Source organism: Giraffa tippelskirchi, chromosome 2, assembly GCF_054371585.1.
Source record: "Giraffa tippelskirchi isolate mGirTip1 chromosome 2, T2T-mGirTip1v1.2.pri, whole genome shotgun sequence".
NCBI lineage: Eukaryota > Metazoa > Chordata > Mammalia > Artiodactyla > Giraffidae > Giraffa > Giraffa tippelskirchi.
This window is the reverse complement of record NC_137276.1, coordinates 175,228,596-175,252,019: the sequence shown is the minus strand read 5'-3', so window position 1 is coordinate 175,252,019 and position 23,424 is coordinate 175,228,596. Positions and strand designations below refer to the sequence as shown.

The 23,424-nt window shown below is 39.3% G+C and overlaps 1 protein-coding gene across 48 annotated transcripts in view; it reads right to left on the bottom strand.

The window, feature by feature from the left end:
• Positions 1-23,424, bottom strand: part of ZBTB20 (zinc finger and BTB domain containing 20) — an 825,041-nt gene that overhangs the window by 293,819 nt on the left and 507,798 nt on the right. The window contains exons 8-9 of one of the 48 annotated variants that reach the window (XM_081572026.1): positions 1,383-1,568; positions 640-765 (exon numbers count right to left, since the gene is read on the bottom strand). The exons of 45 other annotated variants lie outside the window; for them this stretch is intronic. The gene's annotated coding sequence lies outside the window, so the exon portion shown is untranslated. Of the gene's footprint in view, positions 1-639; positions 766-1,382; positions 1,569-23,424 lie in introns of those variants that run through there. 2 more of the 48 variants (XM_081572021.1, XM_081572058.1) reach the window with 2 other exon arrangements.

Sequence of the window (23,424 nt, the reverse complement as noted above, 5' to 3'; positions counted from 1 at the left end):
ATTCTTCTGTTCAATACCATGAATACAGAAGAATAAAGACAAGGGTATGACAAATAATATTTTCCAAAGGTTGGGTGGGGGAAGTTTCCCAAACATTTAAAAACAGCCAGTTCTTAGCAAAGTGGTCTTCAGAAGAACAGTATTAAACACTATTCTTGTTCCACGCAGCCACTTTTACTCCTTGCTTAACTGGGTACGTTACGTATTCTGAGCATAATGTAAATGTGCAGAGGAGAGATGCACGAAAAGCTGGTAGAGATCCTGAATCCTGAATCTCACTTTCACTTCCCCCTCCTATAACCCCATCTGCTACCTCCCAGCCGCACTCACTCACCTATCTTTCTCCTCCCACCAGCATGTTTGCTAGGCATGTCAAGGCTGACATCCATCGGTGGCAGCATGAAACCTAAGCCTGTAGGCTCCTCCTGAGCACAGACTCAAGGCTCAGCCATTGTCCATAGAGTGCTCTCAGCTGTACATAGTAAAATCTTCATCAGGCCGTTGGATTGTTTGGTAGCTTTTTAAAAAAAATATTCCATTTTTTTTTCCTTTTAAAAAACACTCATTATTTTCTGACTGCCTCAGAAACACCAAGAATAGAATCCTTGACACATCAAATTCTGGAACCTCACCACTCACCAGGACTGTGGTTCCTGATCCAAGGAGTGTCGCCTGAGAATCAGCACAGACTCCCGAGGCTGTCCAGGCCTGGCTGCTAAGCTCCCTGCTTTGATTAGTTCGTCGAGTTCACGGTGTTCCAGAGTGCTGAAGCACAGAAATTAGGGAGGGGAGGTGGAAGGAAAATCACTGGAGCCTCTTACGATCTAACTTCCACTAACTGAGAGGAAATGTCTTATAAATAAACAACAGCAAGAGAAACAAAAAAAAAAAAACCCATCCCGTCCTGCCAGAGGAATGTACATTATTGTCTCCCGACGGAAAACTTTACACCACACCAGAATGCAGCCATTACTCCTGAAACTACCTCCCTCAAAACAGAAAGGAAAAGAGAATCAGAAAGAAAAGGACAACAAAAAGATATATATTTTTTTCATCTCCTTGAATTCTGTTGGGAAGTTCACGTCAGTTCCCAGTAGACACATAAGCAGTTTCAACAGTGTCACTGTTCTAGGATTTCTTGTGGAGGCTGCTTATTAGCAAAATTTCATTTCTGCCCAGATGACTGCTGTGCCATCCGGACATTTTCAGAAGGGAAGTTCAGGGAAGCGGGGGGAGGGTGCGATTGTGGAGGAAGAAGAGAGGACAAAGGAACATTCCTGATGAACCGGAATGCCCTAGACACGGCCATGAAAAAGCCAGCCCCCCCCCCCCCACTATTGCTTGTTGAGGGCTTGGTGATGCGGTGTGTTTAATCTACTTACTCTTTCTGCTCGGGAGGCTGAGGTTCCTACATTTCCAGCTCATGCTGGACTGTACCGTAAGCAACAAGTGAAATGAGTTCAGTGATCTCATTCTAGTCCTTCGACTCCTGTCCACATCGCTAAGCGACTGCACAGCTTGGCACAGGCCAGGATGAGTCAGCAGTCTCTGGTCATGAGAGGCCAGGCCTGGAATAGCAGGGGTGGGGGGGTGGGGGTGTTAGGTCAGGAGCAAAATGAAGCAGAAAGGCAGTTTAGATGGCAGGGCTCAGCTCTGCAATTCACAGAGATACTGCAGGTCAAAATGAAAGAGCCTCATCAGCTCTGGGGTGAAGATTGAAGGACTGTACAAAAAGGAGCAGCAAGGGAAAAACTTAGAACAGCTGCCTACCAAACATAGCAAGAACAAATCAGAGTACCACAGACAGAAAAAGGGGGCATCAGTAGAGCCCTGGAGGAGAAAAGATGCTCATTAAGATCTCTGTAATATCTTTTTTCCATATGCTCCTAAACTTGATTTAAGAAAAAGTGGTTACCTATACACTATCCTGTGGTATTTTGGAATTGCTTTCCCCATTTGATAAGTAGCAAAACAAACAAATAAAAGAAAAGCACTACAGTAAAATCATAACAGGAAGCCTCATGTTCCATAAAATAATGTGATTATAAGTAAAAGCCTAAGAGCTCAAAGATGTGCATTTGGGTCAATGATATCCTTGCAAAGCCCGCAAAATCTGGTCACAAAATGGTTAAACAGAAGCACTCAAATTAAGCTTGGGTGGCAGTAGAGAAGAGCTAAGAGAAAGGAGAGAAGTAAAAAGGGAATATGAGATTGCGTCTATATTTCTGTTCCATGGGGTCAGCATGGACCTCCATCAGCAAGTGACATTTCTTGTCAACAGGACTTTCCAACGCCTCTTCCTGTGCAGTAGTACTGTTATATAGCAAGAGGAGAAGGAAAATAAAACAGCCAGAGGAAAAAAAACAGGTTCAACATAAAAAATAAATCAATTAACAGACATTTTTTTGGAGGAGGCTAATAGCCTGAATGAGTCAATGGGTAAAGAAAAGACTTAATGTAGGAAACAAACTTAGAGGAAGCGTTTCTAGATAAGGAAACTGAAGTGGGGACAGAATGGTCAGCAAATAGTGGTGATGGCCCCCAAACAAGGGAGAAAGCAACTTGAAAAGTCAGATTGGGTACAGCAAGAATTGCAGGAAAAAGACAACACCAACAACAGGGCTGGGAAAGACTAGTAAAAGATTTCTTTACAGAGCTTTAGACAGAACTAATAAAGACCCACTATATATTCCTGTTACCATCTAAAGATGAACGGTTGTGTAAGATGTGTAAAAAAATGTAGAATAATTTTTTAGTTTTCATTCCAGAGATCATTAAATCATCTTACCACATCTTTGATAAATGCTTAACCTTAAGAAAATGAATTTTCTAGCCTCAGTTTTCTTTTCTTTGAAATGGAATATTATCACCGTGAATTATTATAAAGATGGAATCAATGTTTGCTGATCCTTATCACGGTAGTATCTATCACAGGTTGGATATTCAATGAAATGTTAATTGTTTGTATCGTATTAACCTGTCATCTTCATAAGTACTCAGTGAAAGAATCATTTCCAGTGTTGTGGCAATGGATTCGGAGGATCCAATGGGAAGACCTTAAATCTAGTAAATTCCTCAGAGAATGTTGCTTCAAAAAGCTTGTTTCTATCTGGAGATTTGAAATGTTATGTATGAACACAGAGGATGTTAAAAACCTATTATGTTAAAAATCTCAATTTGAGGTATCTATATTGTCTAAGCAGCTTGGAACTTAATAACACTAAGTAACCAGAAACCTGAAAAAGAAAAGAGGGATTTTTAGAAGCATCTCCAAAAGCAACAGGATAAAAGTGCTATTGGCCTCGACTGCATGATGAGGGTTTTTTACCAAAGGGGAAAACTTAGTCCAGTTGATCATCCCAGCCTAATTGATTAATTGTGGGTCTGACCATCTGGCTGATGAATGCTGACACCCAGCAGTGATTACTGTGTAACACAAATCCGGGTGTGCTCTGCCTGCTGCACCCACAGTGATGGCAATGCTGAACTTCAGGTTAGCTTATTCAGGCCTCTTGGCTCAGTCTCTTCATGGAACAGTGGTTGCGGCAGGGAATATTTTACTAGACCTGGTCAAGCATTATCTTCTCTTATTTCAGTTACCCACTCCTTTCCAACCCCACGCCTACCTGCTCCTGAGCCCTCTTCTTGTATATAATCACTTCCCATGCGAAGCACTCCATCTGCAGTTTTCATCATACTGTCTGACTCTCTCATTTCCGGTTGCTCTATTCTGAAACATATTCAACTTGTCTGAAAGACCCATACTGCTATTTCACAGGGTATCCTACGGAAACATTTTGATTGTCCCTCTTTTGTTGCTGGTTTATTTCAAAGCATCCTGTGCTTCCAAATAAAATTATTTCACCTAACTCATGAGCTTTATTGTAAGGCCCACATATGGCTTAAGTTTTCCAGGAAGTTAACAGAATACAAGGGTTAATAGAATATAATTCTTGCACCTTAAATACACATGTGATCCTTAGTTAGGGTGTCCCTGGGAGAAGATTCTCCCTACAAGGACTCTGGAGCACATTTAAGTGCTAGGAAAAAGAGTCAAGCCCATATAAATAACAGGAATCAATGGCAATGTCACACATGAACTAATCAAGACAACTTGTACATGGGAGAATTCTCAAAGTAAATAAAATCTGAACGTGTAAATATAAAGCCTGGGGAATTACAACCAAATTATTTTATTATTATTATTTTTTTTTGTAGAAAGGGATGGAGGAGTAAACTGATATAAAATACCTTTAGAAAAGTTGGCCAAAGAATAACAGTGAAAGAGAATCATTCATTTCCCCTCTCTTTTTCTCAGACTGATTTCCATCTCAGAATTCATTTTTCTTGCTTCTCACAGATGCTGAATTCTTCTATGTTCCAGGCTGGGTTAGTGTTAATTTTCAGTAGAGAATGGCAGTAGCATGCTGAACTACAGAGTTCCAGACTGGGAGTTGGGAAATGTTTTTGGCCTGACTGTCAGTAAACAACTCTGTGTCTAGGGCAAGTCAAGTCCCTTAACTCCCCACGTCTCAGTGTCTTCATTGAAAAATGATAGGGTTGGACTGCATGAACTCCATAGTCTCTGCCAACATGAAGATTCTATGGTTCTATAGCTCATTTCCTTTTTCTCTCTGGCACCAACTGCTCAGCAACTCTGCTTCTAGTCATTTCTCTGCTCTCAGTTACTGATGGAAAAATATCGCCTTCATTTACTACCCAGTATTTGGTATTTGTAACCTTTCTCTCTCTCTCTTTTTTTTTTCTGATGCTAGATATTTTGAGTCATAAACATGAACATATCCAGATAGATGCTTTAAATTTGAAAGCATTTAAGGAGAATAGCTTTCCCATGTAGAAACATTTAGTGCAACTCGGCATGGAGGAAGCCAGGCATCCAAAAGTGGAGCAAAGGGGCCAATTCACAAATGAGAGGAAGCCTTTCATAATAAGAGTCTCCAGACTCTTCAATTTAGATAAAGCTACCGAATTCCAGCTACTTTTCCAATCAATCGCAGACACCCTCACAGACACTCAGGACTACAAATTTGAGGACCAGCACTGGCAGTGATGCAGTTCTTATTTCACCTCCACCATGTATTGCCAAGTAGGATTTAGGATGGCATAGTAATAAGAGCCAAGAGGACAATCTGTCATTTATTTTCCTCCAAACTTTTCAAAATTTCCCATTTGGGCCCTGTTTCCCAGTTTTAATTTGGTAACTGCCATTTTTCAGCATTTCTTTTAACAGGTTACTAATAATTTCTGATACAGGATCTCATATTTCATTTTGTGCTGCTAGAACTGCTGTTAATATTTCATCTGCCTTCAATTCAGCTCTGAATCAAGGCTGCTGGGGTTCTGATACACAGTTAACACTTTGGGTCTAGGGATTTGATCATCAGTGTTCACCCAGCTTGTCCATATATTTTTAGGTAAGAGTAACAAGTTGTCTCAGAAATATCTCAAGGTGTGCTATGCATTTTAAGGCTATGTTAGAGTATCTCTTTCTGGATCTTTGATGAAAACAACACAAGCAAGTCTTCTGTGTTTGGTCTCCCAGGTAGCTCGCTATTTATTTCAGTACTAGTGTTCTGATAGCAGAGGGCAATGGTTCAGAGTCAGGCCTCACAGTCAGATCTAAGCTCAAAATCTGGCCCTGAGATGTACTACACAAAGCATGTTAGGTCAGTTCCTTAACCTTCCAGAACCTCTATTTCTCTATTTGTAAAATAAGGATAATAACAGTGTGTGTATGTGTGTGTGTGTATGTGTTAGTCGCTCAGTCATGTCCTGCTCTTTGCAATCCCATGGACTGTAGCCTTCAAGGCTCCTCTGTCTGTGGAATTCTCCAGGCAAGAATACTGGAGTGGGTAGCCATTCCCTTCTCCAGGGGACCTTCCCGACCCAGGGACAGAATTCCCATCTCCTGTACTGCAGGCAGATTCTTTACCCTCTGAGTCACCAGGGAAGCTCCATCTACCCCTGTTGCTATGAGTTCTCAAAAAACCATGGGAATCATTATTTCCCTAGCATTAATAATCAAAATATTCACATTATAGTGTTATTATTTTGCAATATCTTTTCAAGGCCAACAAATTACTTTTGAGTCCAGGCTTTTGTTGTCTGCCTTTTTACAGTTTACATTTTACAAAACTCTCAGTGAAATCAAGTAAAATATTTTAAAATCAGATCCTTAAAACCATATGTACAGTTAAAAATAGTACACAGTGTCATATTCTTAAGTCACTTTTCAGTCTAGCATCAAATTCTCAAAACTCTTTGTTCCTCTAACAGTGAGGCCGGGATAAGGCCCATCACACTAATGCTAATCCATTCCATAAAGAGATGATTTACTGCTACCTACTCCCAAACAATACAGATTATTTCAATCTTTTTTAGTCATGGAAGAGTCGTGGTCCATCAGGAAACAGAAACCACACAGTAACTTGAATAGGAGAAGTTTAATGTGAAGAATTATTAACTGCAACAGGGGTTTGGAGTAATGAGGGAGTAACTAATGATAAGACAACTGTAAGTTATGTAAGATGAGCTCAATAAAGGACAGAAATGGTATGGACCTAACAGAAGCAGAAGATATTAAGCAGAGGTGGCAAGAATACACAGAAGAACTATACAAAAGAGATCTTCATGACCCAGATAATAACGATGGTGTGATCATTCACCTAGAGCCAGACATCCTGGAACGTGAAGTCAAGTGGGCCTTAGGAAGCATCACTAGGAACAAAGCTAGTGGAGATGATGGAATTCCAGTTGAGCTATTTCAAATCCTAAAGGAGGATGCTGTGAAAGTATTGCACTCAATATGTCAGCAAATTTGGAAAACTCGGCAGTGGCCACAGGACTGGAAAAGGTCAGTTTTCATTCCAATCCCAAAGAAAGGCAATGCCAAAGAATGCTCAAACTACCGCACAATTGCACTCATCTCACATGCTAGTAAAGAAATGCTTAAAATTTTCCAAGTCAGGCTTCAGCAATACGTGAATAATGAACTTCAAGATGTTGAAGCTGGTTTTAGAAAAGGCAGAGGAACCAGAGATCAAATTGCCAACATCTGCTGGATCATCGATAAAGCAAGAGAGTTCCAGAAAAACATCTATTTCTGCTTTATTGACTATGCCAAAGCCTTTGACTGTGTGGATCACAACAAACTGTGGAAAATTCTGAAAGAGATGGGAATACCAGCCTGCCTGACCTGCCTCTTGAGAAATCTGTTTGCAGGTCAAGAAGCAACAGTTAGAACTGGACATGGAACAACAGACTGGTTCCAAATAGGGAAAAGAATACGTCAAGGCTGTATACTGTCACCCTGTTTATTTAACTTATATGCAGAGTACATCATGAGAAATGCAGGGCTGGAAGAAGCACAAGCTGGAATCAAGATTGCCAGGAGAAATATCAATAACCTCAGATATGCAGATATGGCAGAAAGCGAAGAAGAACTAAAGAGCCTCTTGATGAAAGTGAAAGAGGAGAGTGAAAAAGTTGGCTTAAAGCTCAACATTCAGAAAACTAAGATCATGGCATCCGGTCCCATCACTTCATGGGAAATAGATGGGAAAAAGTGGAAACAATGGCTGACTTTATTTTTTGGAGCTCCAAAATCACTGCAGATGGTGATTGCAGCCATGAAATTAAAAGACGCTTACTCCTTGGAAGCAAAGTTATGACCAACCTAGATAGCATGTTAAAAAGCAGAGACATTACTTTGTCAACAGAGGTCCATCTAGTCAAGGCTATGGTTTTTCCAGTGGTCATGTATGGATGTGAGAGTTGGACTATAAAGAAAGCTGAGTGCAGAAGAATTGATACTTTTGAACTGTGGTGTTGGAGAAGACTCTTGAGAGTCCCTTGGACTGCAAGGAGATCCAACCAGTCCATCCTAAAGAAGATCAGTCCTAGGTGTTCATCGGAAGGACTGATGTTGAAGCTGAAACTCCAATACTTTGGTCACCTCATGTGAAGAGTTGACTCATTGGAAAAGACCCTTATGCTGGGAAGGATTGGGGGAAGCAGGAGAAGGGGGCAACAGAGGATGAGATGGCTGGATGGCATCACCAACTCAATGGACATGAGTTTGGGTAAACTCTGGGAGCTGGTAATGGACAGGGAAGCCTGCCATGCTGTGGTTCATGGTGTCGCAAAGAGTTGGACACGACTGAGCGACTGAACTGAACTGAACTGAAATTATATAAGAACAAGCAAATATAAGGAGGAGCCACAACTTCTAAGGCTGATAGAGAGTGCCTGAGGAAGAGCCCCTTACACCTCTGGACCAGGATCCAGTCTTTACTGGACAAAGTGAAAATGTTAGTTGCTCACTCGTGTCTGATTCTTTGCAATCTCATGGACGGTAGCCTGCCAGACTCCTCTGTCCATGGACTTCTCCAGGCCAGAATACTGGAGTGGGTAACTATTCCCTTTTCCAGTGGATCTTCCTGACCCAGGAATCAAACCTGGGTCTCCTGCATTGCAAGCAGATTCTTTACTGACTGAACCACCAGGGAAGCCCATTGTTGGACAAGGCACAGCCAATGAGTGAATGGCAGAGAAACTGCTGGAGAAGTGTGTCGGAAAAACTGGCTGGAAATCTATATTCCAGGGTGTCCAGGAAACTGTTCACAGGGAGGCTGTTTCATCCGAGGCACACTACCATGTGAACCACCACCCAATGTGTGTGTGTGTGTGTGTGTGTGTGTGTGTGTGTGTGTGTGTGCGCGCGCGCGCATGTGTGGTGGGTAATGGAGGTAGCTGCTGAACACTGGAGAAACTACCTGAACTTCAGCTGCTGGGCAACATGGCTGAAGTGTGTGCTGCAGGAACCAGGCTTTAGAGAACCATGCACAGTGCAGGAGCCTGCCAAAAATGTACAGGCAACCTGGAAGGGAAACATCTTCCTCCTATAATGTCTCTATGAATCCTCACTGGCAAAGCACACACACACAGTTGGGAAAGGGAAATATTTAAAGGAGCCAGATACATTTTTGTTGAGCAGGCAAGGAAGGGTGAATTTGGATCTGAGAGGCAGCACATGGATAACAGGCAGAGTTATTAGATTATACACTTTATGAAATAACTCACTTTGGAGATTACAATCCAGTGTTCTCTTACTATATTACTTACTAGACTTGTTTACCTTTGCTAATACACTAAGTCTGTATAATTAAATATGCATTGTCAGAATTAAGGACAATAATATTCTATCAATAAAAGTGGCACTACTAGTATTTGCATAATGACCTCCCCCAACCAAATGCTGCCCGTGAGTGCTCAGTCTCTTCGGTCATGTGGGCTGTTTGTGACCCCATGGACTGTAGCCCACCAGGCTCATCTGTCCATGGGATTTCCCAGTAAGAATATTGAAGTGGATTGCCATGGCCTCCTCCAGGGGATCTGCCTGACTCAGGGATTGAGCTCACATCTCTTGTGTCTCTTGGACTACAGGAAGATTCTTAACTGCTAAACCACTGGGTAAGCCCCAAATGCTGCCCACATATGTTTTAATTGTTTAAAGTTAACAGATTATGAAAAATGTAAAGAAATACTAAACTATTGACCTAGATTTATGCATTGGTGATCCCAGTCCAGAATTTCAACTAAGTGGGTAAATCAGGAGAGTCATTATGAACAACCCACAGCTTCAAGAGTGGTAAAAATGAGCTCAACTATTATTTTTCCTTTCTCTCTCCTTTTCTTTTTATTGACTCTAGAACCCATATTTGCTGTTCTATGATTCATTTTGGGGGAGGCTGTTAACTATGGGTTGCTGTATTTTAGAAAAATGTATCACATATTTAGTAGGAAATTTTCCTTATGAGTCTTGCCCTATATTGTTCTACCTTCAATATTAAATAGAAAAGCTTAAGTAAATGAACATTGGGAAGCATTCCTTAAGGTATACAGTGATCACTGACAAAACGGATTTTACATATGGATGGGGAGGTATACTTAAATATCTCAACTGTTTTCACCTAACTCTTTTCTTCCTTTTAGAAGAGGGCAGAACTGTTTATTCTATAACTAGAGGTAAGGCTTAAAAACACAAACCCTTGACATTAGAAAGGGTTGTATGGTGGTAAGAGGCTGAGAGCACAGAAAGCAACTGGGTGAGGAGTGAGTACTATGGAGAGGAGACTGGCTCAAGGCTAAGGCCACAAAGCACCTGTCTCACCCATTTATCTGTTTTTACTGATGCCTGGTCATAGTAGTACTATCTGCTCTCACTATTATGGAAAGGATCTACTGGCTTCCTTTAGTCGTGTTTTCTGAAAACCAGTGGTATTATCAAGCAAAGCCAGCCCTGTTGGGCTGTCTCACAATCATACTGTAGGCATTGCTTTAGGATTTTAGACAAGTGATTGTCTTTAGGATTTTCTTTTGTTTGTGTTGTGTGTGAAGACTGAGGATAAACCTAATAACCTTACATACATTTGATCCCCATCTCCCCAGCAAACAGATATGCACACCTCTCCCCTGCAATTGTTGAGTCCAAAAGGAAATGATGACAAAGGAGAATCATAAGTCCATGTGAATCAGGCAGGCAAGCCCATTTTATTTTAGAGTGCCCTTCTGTTCAGCTGGCTGTTCCGCTCTGACCCACTATATTTACCCTGTCGGCTGCTCTTACTAGCAACATGCCTTTTTAATCAGCCTTCCTGGGGTCTGCATTTGATTACAGCATTTGTGTTCTATTTTGATTCTTTTGTACTGTGCCCTGTGGTGTTAGCTTGAAAGGTGTTATTTATAAAACGAAATTCTATTGTATTGCCACTTGGATTCAAAGAGGACATATAATATTAATGCAGAATGTATTTAATAATATCTTGAATCTATTAAATCAATTTCTTCATGAGAACACAAAATAGGAGGGATGCAAGTGGGTTGGTAACCCAGGTAATAAGTCTTAAGAATTACCTGACTCTCCTTCACAGGCATTCATAAAAGCTGGCATGAGAATCTTTCTCTTAACGTCATGGATTCCAAAAGGAGGAGACTACCTTTCCTCAGCCAGACCAGTGAAGTGTGCACCTGTTTAAACATTCAGTCATGAAGACCAAACATTTTCCTAGGCCTTGGATGCAAATTTTTGACTAAGGAAACCATGAGATGAAACACGGATATGACTTTTTTACTACCTAGGAAGATTTAGGTAAAGAAGGAAATATAATCACCTGTTTCCAAGGAGCTGCTTGCAGAATTTGTAAAAAAAAGAAGAAAATTCATTATGTTCCTAACTTCCCTCAAAAGCAGGTTAGGAAAATTCTAGTGATACTAAGGATTGAGACAGAGTTTCCAGGGTGGCATGTTTAGAGTGACACAGGTTTCTTTACGGCTGCTGGGCCTACAGACAAATGTTTATGGATCAGATTGACAGAGTCCTCAACTTTTCTTCACTTCTAATTTTAATGCAAACTGAAGACTGGAACATTATATGACTATATCACAGCTTGCATGTCACATCTGTTGTTGTATACATTCCATTCTTCCACTACATCCCCCCCTTTTTTTTTCCTGGTGATACATCTGAAATCATCAGTGACTAAGCTGCTATTTAGATAAAGAATAAGGAAGGATCAGGTGTGGAAGACAGGTTAGCAATCAGGCTCTGCAGAATCTGCTAAAAGAAACTGTTACTCACAAGGGAAGCTGCTTATGCAGTCCTGGGGTGAGGGTTTTTGCCTGCTCACTTGCTCATTGTATATCTCCAGGAAATCTAGAGTTATTTATCACTAAAATATGGATAACTAATTTACCTCTTTCTATTTTCATTGGACTTCTTTAGGGATGGATGTGATAATGGTCTGGAAGGCTCCAAATTCTCTGCAATGAGGGTAGGATACAATTGCACAATATAATTAAAATAATAGTTCAGACCCCTTTTTAGTTTCTCCAAATTCAGATATGAGAAATATTAACAAATGAATGAATTTCCTCCCCTTTGGAAATAAATCATATGCCATCATTCATAAATGACATCCCAAACATGAGGAGCTAGGACATGTTGGGAAATATACACCTCAATCTTGAATGCAACCAGTTGCAAACTCCTTGCATGAAAAAATCGTGTTATTTATCTCTGTATCCATCTGGGCTCTACCATGTTGATTTGCATTTTATACGTATTTCATTAATGTTTGTTGAATTGAATTGAAAAATGAAATCATACAATTTCAGAGCTGAAAATAGCTAGAGATCATGTAAGTTCAGTTGCCTCATTTTGATGAGAAAACTGATGCTCAGATAAACTAAGTGACTTATCCAAGTGCAATATTAATAATGTTAAGTCTTAGGAATAGTTACAGACCTGTCACTGGAAATATATAACTCAATCAATAAAAAAATTTTTTTTTTGCCAAAATAAAAAGTACTCTTCAGCTTAAATAGTCTGAAGTATTCTCATCCAGGGCTTCCCAAGTGGTGCTAGCGGTAAAGAACCCACCTGCCAATACAGGAAATGTTAGGAGACCTGGATTTGATCCCTAGGTCAGGAAGATCCCTGGAAGACGGCATGGCAACCCACTCCAGCATTCTTGCCTGGAGAATCCCATGGACAGAGGAGCCTGGAGGGCTACAGTCCACGGGGTTGCAAAGAGTTTGACACGACTGAAGTGACTTAGCACACACACACATTCTAATCTAACCAAGGAGGCTTAAGCCTAAAGCAATAAGCAAACTTCACCAAATGACCATAGACCATAAGCATGTTAGAAATGCCATTACTAAGTTTACACATTTTAATACTATGCCTATCCCCACTCCATTGGCATATTTTTTGTGTAAAGTTAAGGTCTTGAAAACAAAAAGGAGTTGCAAATCATTGAAATTATGCGGGATTTATGGATGTGCAATTCAAAAATGAAATCACTTTCAATTATTATTTCAGTTATTATTACTATTATGAAATAATAAACCATCTAGCAATATTGTAGATGGTAAGCCAAATTTAAATTCTAGGGTTCAGGAAACAAAGTAGGACAAGACAGTTTATCCTTGGTTAAATAGAAAGTGAGCAAGACTATGAGAAAGATAATTTCTCTTTAGTGGAAGTTACTCGTGTGGTATTTGCAGAAACAAGTCTGTCCGACTCTTGCCTGAGTTGTCTGGCAACTCTGAGTTGAATTTGTACCATAACAATAAAAGCCAGTCAAATTATCCTTTTGACCAACTTAATTTTTTTGAACAGTATTAAATTTCTTTTTCTTCACTTAAAACAATCAAGAGATTTAAATTCTTGGGTAGAATATAAACAATTTGTAGTCAGGTATTTTAATGATCTCCTAAAAACTGCAGCAGAGAGACTGGCATAGAACAGAAACTGGATAAAAGTAAAATGTCGATTATTATAAAGTAGGAATCTAGGAATCTCCCATGAACCACTTAACATTTTTCCAGAGCTCCTTTCATAGTAGAAATTTCTGAAGGTTACAGAGAACAGAACTTGAAGAAAAGGGGGACAAGTGACAGCAACAGACTTGATGCTTCCAATACCTGGAGGGCCTGATGGAGGCTAACATTTGTATATTACCAAAACTTGACTCCAGAAACATAATCAAGTTTTTACGGACTAAGTTCAAATTACTAACTTAATATTGCAGCCTCCATTTCTTGCTCTACTTCCTTAGATGTCCCAGGTTCCAGTACTACCCAGCAAGTATTCCAGAGTGTAGCCAGACTATATTAGTATTTCCCTTTTCTTGGCATTGCCAAGGGAGTCCTAAATTTTAATTTTCTATTCTATTATCTCCATGATTTATTAAATCATATCTGGACTTCTGGGTTGGAATATTATGCATTCATTTACTATGATTCAATAAGCATCTATTATGTGTGAGACACTAGGAGAATAAATAGGAATAAGCCTTACTTCCTACCTTCGAAGAATTAAGGAATTCACAATGCAGTGTCTACTTCCCATAAATAGCATATGTTCCTTTCTTAAAGCTTTTGTTCTTCTCTTAGTTGGAGTGTCCTAGTGTCATTCTTTTATCAGTCTAATTGCTTTAATTACCTCATAGCCTAGGTTATGTTTTATCATGTCTATAAATTGTTCCCCAGTTTTTGTGGTCTACATTAATTCTCTTTCTTTTTCTTTTTTAGACTAGTACAGCTGGAACAGACACCATTGCCTACTCAATATCCATTCCCAAATTTCTTCCTACCTACAGACTCCTATTTTGTTCAGAGTGGCAATGTGCTCAGTCCTGAATGATGAGTTATGATATTTCTAAGCCAATTATGACAAATCTGTTCCCTGATTTCCTTGCCTCCCTAGCAACCAAGGGGGGCCTTGGGACCCAGTTCTAGTCAATAAGATCTATGTGGCAATCTGCTTGAGAAGCTGGTTTCTGAGAAAGTTTTTTCCCTTATGATAGAGGTAAAAAGCAATCATTCTGCTTACCTCTTCTTCCTTTGAGTATGGACATTACACTTCTAGCTGCAGCAGCTATTTTGTGACCATAAAGCAACAAACATGAAATAATAAATAAAAAAGAAAAGAGAAACACAGAGATGTTGGCCCTCACTTTATCCATACCAGCAGCTCTTTACCTCTGGACTTGTTACATGAGAAACACAAACCCCTATTTGTTTGAGACATTCAGGTCAGAATTTTTGCTACAGAACACATTTCTAACCAAGAAATAACTTTCATAAGTTGAATTATCCAAACTGTTCTTCCTAACTAGATGGTAAACATCAGTCACATTCTTGGTATGTAATAAATATTCATTGGCTTCATATCTTGAGTATATATACTAGACATTCAATAAATGTAATGAAATGCTCACTCTGAAAGCAAAGGGGAAATCTGTATTGAGAAAGGAGGATTAAACCAGGTCAAAACAGAAAAAACTGAGTCTAAAATAAGAAGTTCTATGTCAAGAATTTGTTACAACCTAGTTTAGTTAGTAATAAAATAAAAACAAACTTGTAAAAGTTTTCTAAAAATAGTCAAAATATGTTTTAAGTAAGAAAGAAGACATTAGACTAAGTCCCAAAGCCATGGATATTTTAAAGAAGAGATGATACAAATAAGATTTCTATTAAATATAGAGAAGACAAGGCAATGCAGTTCTGATTCTGTTAAAACTAAAGTGAGGAGCCGGCACTCGTTAAATAGCACTAACATGACAGTTTCTCTGTCCCTCAGGTAGCATGGTTGCAACTCACGCAAATGCTCCAGACTCCTTAGCATGCTAACTAGTTTCCAAAATCTTTCACCTGACGTTTGAACCCATGAATGAGGAAACTATTAGAGCATTTGCTTTGGGAGAAAAGGCTACATAAGTTAGGACAGAAACTATTTTCAAGTATTCCAAGTATTACAAATAATGGGGAACTGTTGAAGAGAGAAATAAGTAGCTTTGGGTCGTTTTAGGTTAGTGACTTTAAATATAAGGTGTGATTTAATCAGAAGCCAGAGTAATCATGGCAGGAGGTGGGGAAAAAGACTCAGAGCTGCTTGGAGTTTGGGAGGACTTTGGTGGCAGCTTTCATTTCAAGCTAAAACTGAGCTAAAACTGCAGGATTCTGTCAGAAGCTCCACAAACAAAGGGCTGCATTATGTAACACATCTTGTATTCCTTTGTGAACTAGTCCACAATAAAGTTTCATTAGTTCCTCACCCACCCCCAGACATTTTACCACTTCCAGGCTGCAACTTTTTGTCCAAAAGGGAAACCTCTTACCTCAAATTAAAAGTTTAAATTGTAAGAAAACTGACATTTTTCCATGAACTTAATCAAGTCAATCTGAACTTCATACAGACTAGGAAAATACTTCTTAAGCAAGGTATTGTTTTGCTTAGTTGCTCAGTTGTGTCCAACTCTTTGGGACCCCATGGACTGTAGCCTGCCAGGCTCTTGTCCATGGTGATTCTCCAGGCAAGAATATTGGAGTGGGTTGCCATGCCCTCCTCCAGGGAATCTTCACAACCCAGGGATCCAACCCAGGTCTCCCACATTGCAGACGGATTCTTTACCGTCTGAGCCACCAGGGAAGCCCTAGTGGACCAATGTAATTTCATTTGAAGAATTTCCAAATAACTCAGCAATAGTTAAAATAGTTATCAAATTCTCTCGAGTTATTAAACTCTCTCATTTTCTGATAATGTTATTCTGTTAAGCACACCAGTTCTTTGAGGGTCACTGTTCAGTATAGAAATTTACAGGAAAAATGGGAAGATAGTATGTTGCATGCACAGTATATAGCAATACATTCTCTAAACAGTATCTTTTCTTCAAAATAAAATTCATTTTTGTGCCGGTAATGAGGATATTTTAAGATTAAATATAGTCCTACATTATCAAATTTGATTTTTGTATATAAAAATCCTTTGTTTAGCATTTTAATTACCTTATCAATTAGTAATGTAGTAGTATATCAAGGAGATCAAATCAGGCAAAGCAGAAGAGAGCGACAGTGGATGAGATGGTTAGATAGCACCATTGACTCAGTGGACATGAATTTGAGCAAACTCCAGGAGACAGTGGAGGACAGAGGAGCCTGGAATGCTATAGTCCATGGGGTGGCAAAGAGTAAGACATGACTTAGAGACTGAAAAATGTAGTATTATATAATATTATTTTGATCAACTATAAAAATTTATCTATTGGATAGATTTTTCCTCTTGACATTTCAAATGTTTGCTTATGCCTGTTAGTTAGACCCCTCTGAAAGTGACTAAGTTTTACTGGGGAATACTTCATGAGAACTGGGAATCAGGGCAAGTTACTGGTAAGGCTATATGTATATAGATTTTCATTCTTCTGGGCTTTGTTCATTCAAAATGCATCACTCTGGAACCAAGAATTATGTCCTAAGTTGAGTAATCATGTCTCTCCATTTACTCAGGATAGTTTCAGTGGAACAGTGGCCATGTTCACTCTCAAAAGTGCCCTCATTTGGATGATAAATTATGGGGTTATCCTACACATAAGCTTAAAAAAAGTTACTTATAACACCATTTATAGTCATAATCATTGTCTTTAGGGCAAATTAAAATAGTCACTATTGGTCCACTTCTGTAAAGTGAAAGAGATAAACTATTAAAATAAAACTTGATCACTTTAATCCCAATGCTTCAACCAGAGAGACTTTATGATATGCAAGTTTAAGATAAGAATAATTTTGGAAAGTCATATTTCTATGAATTATTTACCATAACTAATTTTAGTCAGTACTAGGGTGGCTTAGCCCTATTTCATGCAAGAAGGTATATCTGCCCCTAAAATTTGTTCTAATGAAAAAAGCACAAGATCTGAAATAAAATTCTTTAACTCTAGGATTTGAATCCTAATTCAACTATTTGCTCAGTTGTCAAATTCAAATGATCTCTGCGAGCATCATCATTATTAATCCCTTCTAAGCCACCTTAGAGTGGAAAAGAGGAAAACAATAGAATAGGAAAGACTAGAGATCTCTTCAAGAAAATTAGAGATACCAAGGGAACATTTCATGCAAAGAAGGGCTCGATAAAGGACAGAAATGGTATGGTATGGACCTAACAGAAGCAGAAGATATTAAGAAGAGGTGGCAAGAATACACAGAAGAACTGTACAAAAAAGATCTTCATGACCCAGATAGTCACGATGGTGTGATGACTCACCTAGAGCCAGATATCCTGGAATGTGAAGTCAAGTGGGCCTTAGAAAGCATCACAGGAACAAAACTAGTGGAGGTGATGGAATTCCAGTTGAGCTATTTCAAATCCTGAAAGATGATGCTGTGAAAGTGCTGCACCCAATATGCCAGAAAATTTGGAAAACACAGCAGTGGCCACAAGACTGGAAAAGGTCAGTTTTCATTCCAATCCCAAAGAAAGGCAATGCCAAAGAAAGCTCAAACTACAGCACAATTTCACTCATCTCACATGCTAGTAAAGTAATGCTCAAAATTCTCCAAGCCAGGCTTCAGCAATACATGAACCATGAACTTCCAGATGTTCAAGCTGGATTTAGAAAAGGCAGAGGAACCAGAGATCAAATTGCCAACATCTTCTGGATCATCGAAAAAAGCAAGAGAGTTCCAGAAAAACATCTATTTCTGCTTTATTGACTATGCCAAAGCCTTTGACTGTGTGGATCACAATAAACTGGAAAATTCTGAAAGAGATGGGAATACCAGACCACCTGACCTGTCTCTTGAGAAACCTGTATGCAGGTCAGGAAGAAACAGTTAGAACTGGACATGGAACAACAGACTGCTTCCAAATAGGAAAAGGAGTGCATCAAGGCTGTATATTGTCACCCTGCTTAATTAACTTATATGCAGAGTACATCATGAGAAAAGCTGGGCTGGAGGAAGCACAAGCTGGAATCAAGATTGCTGGGAGAAATATCAATAACCTCAGATGTGCAGATGACACCACCCTTATGGCAGAAAGTGAAGAGGAACTAAAGAGCCTCTTGATGAAAGTGAAAGAGGAGAGTGGAAAAGTTGGCTTAAAGCTCAACGTTCAGAAAACTAAGATCATGGCATCTGGTCCCATCACTTCATGGGAAATAGATGGGAAAACAGTGGAAACAGTAGCTGACTTTATTTTTTGGGGCTCCAAAATCACTGCAGATGGTGATTGCAGCCATGAAATTATAAGACGCTTACTCCTTGGAAGGAAAGTTATGACCAACCTAGATAGCATATTTAAAAGCAGAGACATTACTTTGCCAACAAAGGTCCATCTAGTCAAGGGTATGGTTTTTCCAGTAGTCATGTATGGATGTGAGAGTTGGACTATAAAGAAAGCTGAGCGCCCAAGAATTGATGCTTTTGAGCTGTGGTGTTAGAGAAGACTCTTGAGAGTCCCTTGGACTGCAAGGAGATCCAATCAGTCCATCCTAAGGGAGATCAGTCCTGGGTGTTCATTGGAAGGACTGATGTTGAAGCTGAAACTCCAACACTTTGGTCACCTCATGCGAAGAGTTGACTCATTGAAAAGACCCTGATGCTGGGAAGGATTGGGGGCAGGAGGAGAAGGGAACGACAGAGGATGAGATGGCTGGACGGCATCACCAACTCGATGGACCTGAGTTTGGGTAAACTCCGGGAGTTGGTGATGGACAGGGAGGCCTGGCATGCTGCGATTCATGGGGTCGCAAAGAGTTGGAGACGACTGAGCGACTGAACTGAACTGAAACTGAAGCCACCTTTAAGAGCATTTAAAAAATCAGAAGTGAAAGAGCTATATATTCTATAAAAATCTGACATGATTTCAAAGTAGTTATTGTTCTTTTTATAATAAAGATAGTTTTTGGATGGACTCAGAAAAATTGTCCACAACAATGAAGATTGAGTCACACATGTGGGAACAGGAGTCTTTCTCTAGAATTTCCTTCTTTTATGGCTTCATCACATTTCTGGGTAATACCTGTGTGTGTACTTTGATGGCCCACAAAGATCTAAGGGGGAAAGACGATGGACCCTGTGCCCAGAGGCCAGAGAATGAAAGTCTGAAATTTCAAGTTTACAACTCTGATCAAATGTTTTGTTAGTGGTTTCATGAGTTTCTGATACAGATAAGTGAAAGCGAAAGTTGCTTAGTCGTGTCCGACTCTTTGAGACCCCATGGACCCACGGAATTCCCTAGGCCAGAATACTGGAGTGGGTAGCCCTTTCCTTCTCCAGAGGATCTTCCCAACCGAGGGAACAAATCCAGGTCTCCTGAGTTGCAGGAGGATTCTTTACCAGCTGAGCCACAAGAGAAGCCCCCTGATACAGATAATCTTTCTTCAAAATGGGTGCTAGAGGAGCTAGAGTAGGAATTAGTTTGTGGAGCAGAACAATTTTCTCTTTGCTCATCACATTTTAAAGAGATTCCTGGATCCCTACTGATATGTTCCTCTTTCTTCTTGTGGATGAGTCCCCTCTTTCTTCTCTGAAATATTAAATTCTTTGGCCCAGAAAAAATTCTAAGTGTTCAAAGTTAATTCTCTTGATCAATCTGACATTAAAATTATATGGAAAGTTTTTTTTTTTCTTAGTGTTTCCTCTATATTTATGTAATCAAATGATTTTATTTTTAAAAGGTCTCTAACCTTTTCCCCAGTTAAAAAATAAGCATTTACTTCTTTTAGTAATTATAGGAAAGTTCTTACAAATTCTTCTTTATTTAAATAATTAAATAGATAAATACACTAAGTGGAGTGTTAATCCTTTAATGTATGGCATTTTTGTCTGTTTGAATGGACTACTGTGAAATTTAGCGGTCTAGTACTAATTGGAGGCCCAAGAACCTTCAGGTTTATACAAAGTTCTATCAAGCAACTCTCTAATAATTCTGTTTTAAATATGTACTATTTGCAAAGGTTACTGGTAGGATAGAGTTGTGAATGGTAAGAGCTTGAAGATGGAAGAGGAATGTCAAGGCTGTCCTTGGTACCCCTGAGCTGACAAAGAGCACTGGAAATCTCCCCATCCCTTAGAGAAAAAAATCTCCCTTACACATTCCATCTATTAGAAGTTCATTTGTGTTTAACAGACCCCTCTTTCAAAATGCAAATCTGCCTTGTGAACCAGTAAACCTCATTCACACCTTATTGTTAGTTACTTTGATGTTCTAGAATCTGATCAACACTTAACTGATATTGGCAATCTAGGAATGAACAAATAGCTCAGGGTGGGAAAAGGGAAATTTAGGTAGAGTGGGGCTGGAGGTGGTAGGGTAAGGCTTTCATTTGTGGGCAATAGTGAAGTGAAAGTCGCTCAGTTGTGTCCAACTCTTTGAGACCCCATGGACTATAGAGTCCATGGAATTCTCCAGGCCAGAATACTGGAGCGGGTAGCCTTTCCCTTCTCCAGGGGATCTTTCCAACCCAGGTATCAGACTGGGGTCTCCCGTATTGCAGGCAGATTTCTTACCAGTTGAGCTACTAGGGAAGCCCTTGCGGGCAATAGGGCATACTGATATTTTGCAGTTTTGTCCAGGAGAGTGGCAGTAGCTTGGCGAACTACAAAACGAGCACTTTTCTTGATTGCCAATGCCTGACTGAGATCAGAACAGGTCTGGAAGCCTGAAAATTTTCAGGTTTCAAATATTTAGCCATAGCAAGTTAATTGAATTTACTCTTTCCTGGAAACCTTTCTAGCTAATTCTCACTATTTCCCCAACAGCAACCTTGGATTCTAAGACCCATGGTTCAACCTCCCAGATTCAAAGTTCAACTGAATTCCACCCCACCCCCACAAAAAGAATTTGAATGCAGTCCAGTCCTTTTTCATTGTCTCACTGGTCATTCACAGTTTTGGAGATTATGGTTGGTATGTAATCCTAGAGTATACTGTAAGCAGTTTCAGAAGAATATAAGATGATATATTATTTATATATCTGTTTTAGTAAGTGCCATTCAATCTGATATCAAAAGGTTGCAAAATTTGAATTAGACTTCAGTTGAATTAAACTGCAAGTCCTAGTTAGACAGAAATTCAAGGAAAAATATTTTATGACATCTTAAACCATTATTAATCACCTCTTCTTTTATATGAAATATAAATATGCTAAAATCTTCATTGTTAAGAAAGGGGGTCATCTTTCCCGCCAAAATGGCTAATTTTAGTTTTTATGTGGTTGGATACATTTGTAAACTATTACATGAAAACATATGGTTGGAACATGCTTATTCCTTCATGAGTATTCTTTTGAGGCTGCAAAATTTTCCTTAGCTGTTCCATGTGCTAGTTTGTTGTGCTGATGGCTTCTTGTTCTAAATAATTTACTTCCTTTTCCATACTTAATGAAATCAATTCTAATAAGGAAAAAAAAGAAGCTCTTTAAGGAAAATCTCTTTCTTGTAGATGTAGGCTGGGAACTGACATAGGTCACAGGGGGACAGCAAATTATGTCACACATTCTCCAAGTAATTGATCTCTTTGAGGTTTATTCACCTGAATGTATTTTGACAAGTAGTGAAGCAATAGTGGGAAAGGGATCATTGGTGTGGCTAATTTCCAGTTACCTGTAAACTGCTAAACACATTTTTCTTTTTATTTCTTGCTATCTACACACTTTTTTGATCCATAAGATCAGTGAACTACCATTTTAAGCTATGTCACCAATAAGAAACAGTGATAAGTCCCAAAGGTATTAAAATTTCACAAAGCCTGAACTTGGACTTTGAGTATATGATTCTCACTTGATATTTGAGTATAATAGTCAACTGTTAAATTGGCATGGTTGAAGTGAAGGTCTTTCAAATAGTATGGCAGAAAGTGAAGAAGAACTAAAGAGCCTCTTGATGAAAGTGAAAGAGGAGAGTGAAAAAGTTGGCTTAAAGCTCAACGTTCAGAAAACTAAGATCATAGCATCTGGTCCCATCACTTCATGGGAAATAGATGGGGAAACTGTGTCAGACTTTATTTTTTTGGGCTCCAAAATCACTGCTGATGGTGATTGCAGCCATGAAATTAAAAGATGCTTACTCCTTGGAAGGAAGGTTATGGCCAACCTAGATAGCATATTTAAAAGCAGAGACATTACTTTGCCAACAAAAATCCGTCTAGTCAAGGCTATGGTTTTTCCAGTGGTCATGTATGGATGTGAGTGTTGGACGGTGAAGAAAGCTGAGCGCCGAAGAATTGATGCTTTTGAACTGTGGTGTTGGAGAAGACTCTTGAGAGTCCCTTGGACTGCAAGGAGATCCAATCAATCCATCCTAAAGCAGATCAATCCTGAGTGTTCATTGGAAGGACTGATGTTGAAGCTGAAACTCTAATACTTTGGCCACCTCATGCGAAGAGTTGACTCATTGGAAAAGACCCTAATGCTGGGTAGGATTGGGGGCAGGAGGAGAAGGGGACGACAGAGGATGAGATGGTTGGATGGCATCACCGACTCAATGGACATGGGTTTGGGTAGACTCCGGGAGTTGGCGATGGACAGAGAGGCCTGGCGTGCTGCAGTTCATGGGGTCGCAAAGAGTCGGACACGACTGAGCAACTGAACTGAAGAAAAACTGAGATTCCCCAACGATTTAATCTGATTTTTTCTTACTTTATATTTCATCCTTACCTTTCCTTATAATACTCTTCCTTTCCCCCCATATGTATTTACTTCCATATCTTCTCAGTTCTGCTTGATAGAGAGGCTCTACTGTTTTAGTATATGAAAGATTCTCTATAAATGCTTGTTGAATGCACAAATCCACTTGAACAAACATTTTGAAAGAAAAAAATAGAAAAACTTTAAAATAAGCAAATTAACAAATCTACAACCTTGGAGAAAAAAATCCATGAAAGAAACAAAATGATTAATAATTTTAAGTATATTAGGAAGGATGAAGCCAGAAAGTTAAAAATTAGAAACCATAGAATTAGGAAAGAAAAAAGAAATACAGTTTGACACAATTGAAAGCACATGCAGAAGGAGGCTAATATATTGATCATTAACAGAATTCAATGGAAAGACTGAAATTA